Below are 9109 nucleotides of genomic sequence, written 5' to 3' on the forward strand. Positions count from 1 at the left end.
CTCATTGCCTCCTGGCATCCCTTCAGCCCTACTTCTGCTTTGGGTGGGGAAGGGGGTTGGAGGGTAGGGTTAAGGGGTTTCATGTGTTATGAGATGTGGAGTGATTTCTGAAGAGATTTAAAAGATTTTTCCCATGGATAGTGAGTGCCCCAGAGTGCTATTGGGGGGGGGGGGAACAAGACAATATCTATTTCCTGAAAAAGGTAACTTTAGTAGAATTTACTTCCTCCAGAAGAAAGTAAATTTCTAATAGTTCTCACATTTCTGGACATATTTTCTTTCAGGTGGTGAACTCCAGCTCTCTATTGATGTCAGAACCATGAAATTCAGATTTGGGGGTAGGAGGTGATTGTTAGTTTGTTAAAAAGTTTAATAGGGAAGCTTGGTTTGTATCTTTCCCTAGAAGGCAGCCTTAGTCAGGAAGAACAAAGTTCAAATCCCTAGGGAGTTGCTTAGTAACTGTGTGACCCTGAAGAAATCACTTAACCTCTCAACCTTAGTTTCCTCTTCTGCAAAATACCTACCCTTAAAAGGCTGTTGTGAAGATCAAATGCGATTGTGGACAAAAATTATATAAATGTCAGTTATTATTATTATTAATGAGACCTACACATATGCACATAAATGAACTATCAGTGGAGTTGCAAACTGGTCCAGCTGTTCTGGAAAACAATTTGGAATTATGCAAAGAAAGGGAGCTAAATATTCATGCCTTTTGACCCAGAGATCCCACCAACAGGCATAAATCTCAAGGAGGTCAAAGACAGGAAGACCCCACATACTATAAAATATTTACAGTAGCACTGTTTGTTGAACTGGAAACAAAAGATGCCTATCTCCTTTGGAAATAGCCAAAGTGTACTACATTAATATAACAGAAATAAAATCAAGACACGATGAATAAAAAGAATACAGAGTACTACTGGAAGATTTATGTAAACTGATGTTAAGTGGAACGAGGAAAACACAATGTCCAATGAGTACAGCAATGGAAATGGAAAGGACACCAACGACCAAAAATACCTTGAGATTGAATGCTGCTTAATTCTATAATTATATATACATCACATACATACATAATGTACACACACACACACTCACACACACATATGTAATTATATAATGACCAAGTTTGTGCTAGAACGAAAGAACTAAGAATACATGTCCCTCCCACCCTTCTTTTCAAGGCTGGGAGATTGTTCTGTGCAACACTTTATATACTATTGTACTTTATTGATGTGTTAACTTTGCTGAACTGTTTTTGTTTTGCGTTCTTTGTCATAAGGGATGGCTCCATGGGTGGGGGAGGGGAGAGAGATATTGGAATATGTGATGTAAAACCCCCCAAAAAGCTATCAATAAACATTTTTGAAAAGAAATGAAAATGACATATTTGGCATGACTAAAAGGAGAGGGAAATCCTAAAATGGAAAACTATATTTCACAGATCTACAAAATCTTTAACTTAAAAGGGACCACAGAGACCATTTAGATCAGTTGCTACCAAGGCACAAATCCTTCCTGCAATGACTTTAACAAATCAGCATGTAATGTCTGCTTGAATACTTCAGTGACCTGAAACTCCCTCCCTCCCCAGGGCATCCCAAATACAGTTCTCCCTCATTTTAAGTTAGAATCTGCCTGTCAGTAACTGACAACCACCCCTCCACCTTCATTCTGCCCACTGGGATGAATCGGAAACCTCCTTCCTCTTTTTACATGACAGTTGAAGAATTATGATCATGTTTCTTTCTCCCCACACCCATGTGTTTTCCCTTTTGCAGAATAAAGAAGCTCACTTCTTTCATTTCTCCAGGCTGGGTAGAATTATACAGTCAGTAAATAGCAGGGTGACCACATGGCTTTCTGAGCTGGAAGTTTTTGTAATCATTTAGCATAATTTTCTCATCTTCTCAGATGAACTGAGACCTAAAGGAGTGAAAAGGAAGTGACTTACACAAGGTCACCAAGGCAGGAAGTAAATCTAAATCCAATGCTCTTTCCTTTATTTATCTTATTTTTTTTTAAATTAAATTGTTTATTTTTAGTTTTCAACATTCACTTCCATAAATTTTAAATTTTCTCCCCCTCCCTCCCCAAGATGGCTTGCAAAAAACACATTTTCACATTAGTCACGTTGCATAGAAGAATTATAACAAATGGGGAAAACCATGAGAAAGAAAGAAAAAATAATAAAACAAAACAAAACAAAAAAGAAAATAGTCTGCTTCCCTCTGCATTCTGACTCCATGTTTCTTTCTCTGGATGAGGCTGGCATTTTCCATCATGCATCCTTTGGAATTGTTTTAGGTCCTTGCATTGCTGAGAAGGGCCAAGTCTGTCAACATCAGTCCTTGTAAACTGTGTGTTTTTTCCTTTATACCTCTACCAGTCCCTTCTTATTTGAGAGGTAAGGAATTCGAGGGTGAGATTGAGAAAATGACTTGCCAAAGGCACATATATAAACACAGCTAGTAAACGTCAGAGGCAGGATTTGAACCCAGGTCCTGAGACTTTTAAATCCTTCGTTCATTTTTAGCCTAGAATTGCTGCTGAGTCACGGACTTTTTGACAAGCAACATCTTCATGGAAACTACTCCAGTCCTGTGGTTTGTGACATCAGTCTAACTCTTGCTTGGTATTCACAGCTTTTCTGGGTAATTGATGTTCAGGACTTTGGAATCCAGAGTTTTAAAACAGGGAGAAAACAAAATCACACAGGGTACAAAATGCTCTCATTCCTCAAGCCCCTGGGCACATGCTGTCCGCGAATAGTTCTTTTTTTTTTTTTAAAACTGAGACAGGAAACACAGGAAACCAGGACCAGCTGATAAAAATTAAAACACACACACACACACACACACACACACACACACGAAACTTTGACAAAAACTTTATTGAAGGCTTGGAAAGCAGTTCTGAGATGAGTGGGTAGAGGAGTTGTGAAGTCAGAGGTCTTTCGTCCAATTAACAGAAAATATCAGATGCCCTCCTTTGCATACTGGGCTCTTATTGGTTAAGAGGTGTGTTAGGAAGTCTAGATTTTGTCTGTCTGGCTAACTGTTTAGGGCTACCAAAAGTTTCTGATTTCACCAGACAATTTCTAATTACATTCTCCTGGGCTGAGTCTTTGGAATTAAACCCATTTTTAGGGAAACTCCCTCCTGAGACAATCCAGTTTTAACCAGCCTCCCCTACTGAGCCAACCACCTCTGGAAAGTGAGTAGCAGGGGTCCTGACACAGTTTCCCTGAGGGGCCATGTTGTTATTTTAAAATATTGGGGGTGGTCCCCACTGGGGCAGTGTCTCACTTCAGCCTCCATTTCAGTAATTTCTAATATCACCCACTGAAGCAAATGGGGAAAACCCTAAATTTGGAGTCAAAAGAACTGGATTCAAGTCCCCGCCCTTCTGTGGTTTTTATTTTTGTTGTTGTTTTTGTTTTTATCCCTGCTGTTTCTTAAAGTCTAACCAATTCCTGGCACACAGTGGACCCCAATTTTTTTTTAATTTGATTGATTGCAAGCAAACCACTTAAAATCTTTATGCCTCAGTTTCTTTCTCTGTAGATTTTCAAGGGTCAGACTAGAGGATCTCCAGCATTAACTCGAATTATAGAGTACCTTAAGGTTTACAAAGCACTTAGCTCATTATTGCCTATAGAGGTAGATAGCCCAAGTATCATTCTCTTCATTACACAGGTGAGAATTGGTGCTCCTGGGACTGAAAGTAGTTGCCCAAGATTACCAAGATAGGAAACATCAAAACTGGGATTAGAATCCAGATCTCCTGACTCTTCGGTGACCTGATTCAGGTATAACACTATCTTGCTAAGTGAGGACTCTTCTTACCTCTAAGTCCTATGAATAATTAATAGTGGAAAGAATGCTGGGAGCGCTGGGATCAGAGGACTGGGGTCTCATTCCTACAGGGACCACTACCTGGAAGGACAAAATACTTAACCTCCTTGAGCTTCAGTTTCTTGATCTTTAAAATAAGAAGATTCAACTCAATTGGCTTTTTCCAACTCTAAATTTATCATTCTATCCATTAAAGTGGGCAGCTAGGTAGTGCAGTAAATAGAGTGCTGAACCAGGAGTCAGGAAGACTCATTTTCTTGAGTTCAAATCCAGACTCAGACACTTTCTAACTAGGTGAACCTGTTTGCCTCAGTTTCCTCATCTGTAAAATGAGCTGGAGAAGGAAATGGCAAACCACTTAGTATCTTTGCCAAGGAAACCCCAAATGGAGTCATGAAGAATCAGACACAATTGAAATGTCGAAACCACAACAGAATTCATTAAAGTACACCCCTAGGTTTTATTGGAGACTGTAACCCCCTACACCTAGAGTTTATGTGCCCCTCCGAGATCCATAGCCTTTTCCTGCAACAATCTGCCTCTATCTGGATTTGGGCAGGACTCATTCTTTCTCTTCTTTCCCGGGTAATTCCACATCCTGTGTTTCAATCTGGCTTCTCAGATCTCTCACATTGGCTCTACCTAGTGTCCCTGCTGGCAACATCAGAGCTGGAAAACAAAATAAACTCACTTGAGGGAGAGCTTAGCCTCTGCCTATGAAAGCCATGATCTTGGGTTTCCATCATGAACCCATGTTCATGTTGTGAAGGTGATTCTGACCCAAGTGTCCATGCAAGGATCAGGAACTGTGATGGGCAGCTCAAAAGAGCTGGCTGTGCACACTCTGGGGTGAGAGATCCCCCATTTTTCTCAGTCCCTCCCTTTCTCTTCTTCCCACCATGACCCAAACACCAGTGGGCCCAGGATTCAAGGAACTAAGCTGGTTACATCCTCCCCTGGTTATCCCTCCTCCTTCATGCCTCTGCCCCCAGGAGGCTTTATTGAGGCCTCTCTTGTTGCAATGAAGACCCATAACTAGGTCCCAATTAGTGTGAATAATAGATCTCCCAAAGTGGTCAAATATATTTGAGTCCACACTATTCTAAGTTATAGTTATGTAAAACATGGTCTTTGGTTCCAGTCCAGTGGAAATATGCAGTGCTTGAATTCAAATAATGCTACCATTTCACAGGATTCCTTGTTCATACTAATCAGGACCCAACAGGGTCACTTTACGGATCCCTGGTCTGGGATTCTTTGGTGAAGCCCTCTTAAAATTCCAGAAGTTCAGTTAAATCCTGATAGAAAGACATCTCCTTAGCCTACTAAATACTAACTACTAAGTACTAACAATAGATTGTTGTCATTGTTCAGTCTTTTCAGTCAAAACCCACTCTTTGTGACCCCACTTGGAGTTTTCTTGGCAAACAATAGATACTCAAAATCAATTAAATTGCTTTCAAAATTTCCTATAATTTGGGGTATTCACTAATCAAAATGACTTTCTCTCCAAATCCCATCATTTTTAACGGAAAATGCTTTATTTTTTAAAATGTATGCAAGGACTGTTTTTTAAAAAACACACACTGATATGGTAGTTTTTATATCACTGTCATTTCCAAACATCTTTCCCTGGTTCTTCCCCTCCTTAGATCAACTAACTCTTGGAAAAAAAGAATTTAAAAGGAAATTTAATAAGCTAGCCTACATATCTTAGGATCATAGATTAAAACCTAAGTAGGATCTCAGAGGTCATTGGGTTCAGTACCCTCATTTTACAGATGAAGAAACTGAGGCCCAGAGAGCTTTAATGTCTTGTCCAATATCACAGAGGTGTCATCTACTTGAACTCTGACCCCAGGTCCATTGCTCTTTCCAAGCAGTCCCTCATCACCAATATGGCAGAAATATACTGTATTTCATACCTTTTTCCTCTTTTTTTTTTTTTGGTCCAAGCTTGATCATTATAATTACAGAGAATTCAATATCCAGGGTATATTTGGTTGGTCTTTTTCTTTTCTTTTGCTTTTTGGAGGGCACTTGGGGCTAAGTGACTTGCCCAAGGTCACATGGCTAGTTTGTGTGTGTGTGTGTGTGTGTTAAGTGTCTGAGGCCGGATCCTAACTCAGGTCCTCCTGGCTCCAGGGCTGGTGCTCTACTCACTGTGCCACCTAGCCATCCCATCTTTTTCTTTTTTTTAAACATTTATTTATTTATTGCTGTTTGGAGGGGGGAATGCAGGGCAATTGGGGTTAAGTGACTTGCCCAAAGTCACATGGCTAGTTTTGTGTTAAGTGTCTGAAGCTGGATTTGAACTCAGATCCTCCTGACTCCACAGCCAGTGCTCTATTCACTGTGCCACCTAGCCGCCCCATTGTTATTGTTTCCATAGTCTGCTGTGATACTGCCATAGTCGTTGAATATATTGTTTTGCTCACTATACTCAGCATCATTTCATATGTCTTCTCATGCTTTCCTTTTCTTCATAATGTCTAACAGCATTCAATTTTGAACAAACATCTTTTAAAGTTCCTACTCTGTGCCAGTGACTTTGCTCTACCCTTAGCTAGTCCTTACCTCTCCCCAAAAATGTCCCTGCCATCAAGAAGCTTATGTTCCGCTGGGGAGATAATAGACACAGGTAAGGATCATTCAGGGTAGAGAGTGAAGGAGCCAAAAAGAGATCCAGACAACGTACTCTAGAAAAATCTGAGGTGGGTTGGGGCAGTGGTAGCCGGGAGGGGCCAAGGAAGGAGTCCCAGAGTAGGTAGAACTGTGCACTTAGAGCTTGGCCAAACATGGAAGACAGTAAGGTCTGCATCCCGGGCCATTGCCCATCATCCTGACTGGTCTTGCTACTGGACTTTGGTGGTGACTCTGGAGGAGGGAATGAGGCTGATGATTTTGTGCGACTCGGCCTCACTTCAATCCAATTCATGGTGCAAGTCAAGAAGTCACCCCATGATGTCATTGCTCCTTTTCAAAAACGAAGGACAAATAACAACAGGGACCCCAAGTGAGCCTTGAAGGAAGAGAAGGAGAGATGCAGAGGTAGAGGATGCCAGGCATAGGGGATGGTCTCTTGGACTGTCACTCACTGCAAATGCAATTTCTGGTGGAAAATGGAAGATTTGCTAGGAATAAGAAAGTAGGAGAGAGACCTTGTGGATAGAGGGGTGGCTTTGGTAGTTGGAAAAATGTAAGTTCAAGGTGCATTGCTGACACACGTGACTTGTGTAACTCTGGGGAAATCACTTAACTTTTCAGTGATACCAAGCAACTCTCTCAAACTGTCTTATGCCAAGTTTCTGGTCCATGTCAGTTGGAGAATTTCCACACTGGGATTTCCCCCGCTCCCTATCACCAATATTACTGGTCTAATCAATTGACAAACTTGTTAAGTATTTATTACTTAAATTATTTAAATTTCAATTATTAAATTTATTTAATTATTTAAAATTGTTAAGTATTTATTATTTAAATAGTGCCAGGCAAAATGAAAGAGTCCCTGTCCTCAAGGAGGGCATCACGTGCATACATATGGTCAATTTAGTGGGGAAACACCGAAGCAGTACCTGGAGAGTCAGGAAATGTCTCCTACAGGAGGGATGGCAAAATGAGTTGAGCTTTGAAAGAAACTAGGGATTTTAAAACCTTAGAATTCTAAATTCTAAAGATTCTAAAGCCCTTCATCCCTCACCCTTCCAAAAAATAGGGGGAAAATTCTTATTCTTCTAAATTCTAATTGTTGAACTGAATTTGTCCTGGCTTGCTTCTGACTTAGGGTATAAACTCCTTCAGGGCATAGGAGGCATCATAGTAGAGTGGAAAAAATTTAGGGTCACAAGACTTGAGTTCAAGTCTTGGCCCTATGTGATTTTGGACAAGTCTCTTCACCTCCCTGTGCCTCAGTTTCCTTATCTGTAAAATGAGGGGATTGGCAAAACCTTCCAGCTGTAAATCTAGGACCTTAAAAACTTCCATTTCTATCTTTGTGTGAAGAGCGCCTAGCCCAGTGCCTGACACCTGCTTGTTGAATTGAATTGAGTTCTGCTTTAATTTGAATCAGATGTTTTTCTCAGAGGGAATGAAGTCTCTTTCCTGATGGCCCCATAGAGGGTTCCTGTGATGGGTTTTTTCATGACCCACTCCCATTTTACTTTCACAGAATTTGCAATCACCTTCTTTTCTACAGCTCCCTGACTGTTTCCCTTTGGATAAAATGGCCATGTGGACTTTGAGGAGGCAGCTTCCTTGCTGAAAGCTCATTAAAGTCAGGCTGTGCCCAAAATGCCTCAGTAGATGCCAGAAAGGCCCTGGCTGCCATAGGAATCTAGTCAGTTGATGTGAATCTTTTGGCTGTGAGAAGTGGGGAAATCCTCTGAGGAAGAGACCGCATGGTACCGTGGAGAGTGAAGTAACTGGGGTCAGATCAGAGCAGCACTGTAGGATCTTAGATATCAGACTGGAAGGGACCACAGATGTCATAGTTTAACCCCCTGATTTTTGAGATTGGGAAACTGAGGTACAGGGAAGTTAAATAACTTTGAAGAGGTAAGCATTGGTGGTATGACTTTCAACTCCTGTGACTCTAGAGACGGCTATTTCTGTTATATCACCTGTGCTTCTGATACTAGCTGAGTGACCCCAGATAAGTCACTTACCCTTTCCTGAGCCTCAGTTTCCTCATCTGCAAAATGTATATGAATACCTTACCTACTTAACTCACAGGATCATCATGAGGCATAATTAAGATCAAGTATCTACAATGCTTTCCAAACCTGATTAGGCTACATAAATGTCTGCTGTGGAGGAGGAGGAGGAGGAGAAGAAGAAGGTGGTGATGATGTTGATGACAACAACAACAACAACAATCCTTAGAGGTAGGTGCTATTATCTCCATTTTACCAATGAGGAAACTTGGGCAGAAAAAGATTATTTCTGCCTCTTCCCAAAGAGAGAAGAAGGAACCTTTGGTTCCATCACCAAGTTTCAGGGCAGTCTCTCTGTTCCACTTGACATCTGAATATGTTTTTGTAGGATCATGAGATCATCCAGTTCACCCTCTTCATTTTTACATATGAGGAAACTGAGGCACACAGAAGATACATGGCTTGGTCAAGGTCACACAATGAAGTATTGGTTGTTTTCATGCATTTTATGAAGGTGTGTATGTCTCCCTATCAAGACTGTCAGTTCTTTCAAGGCAGGGACCACAATCCTCTGATCTTTGTTTCCTCCCAACACAA

At 40.9% G+C, this 9109-nt stretch overlaps 1 long non-coding RNA gene across 1 annotated transcript; it reads left to right on the plus strand.

Annotated features, from left to right (window-relative positions):
- The first annotated feature begins 3037 nt into the window (after positions 1-3037).
- LOC138156523 (uncharacterized) lies at positions 3038-8737 on the plus strand. The gene is made up of 3 exons (XR_011167171.1): positions 3038-3219; positions 3702-3814; positions 8592-8737. It is a non-coding gene; the product is annotated as an uncharacterized lncRNA (long non-coding RNA).
- The last annotated feature ends 372 nt before the right edge of the window (positions 8738-9109 follow it).

The sequence above is a fragment of the Petaurus breviceps genome, unplaced genomic scaffold, assembly GCF_028583685.1.
Source record: "Petaurus breviceps papuanus isolate PSGF00001 unplaced genomic scaffold, PetGlider_PUasm1.0 99, whole genome shotgun sequence".
NCBI classification, from domain to species: domain Eukaryota; kingdom Metazoa; phylum Chordata; class Mammalia; order Diprotodontia; family Petauridae; genus Petaurus; species Petaurus breviceps.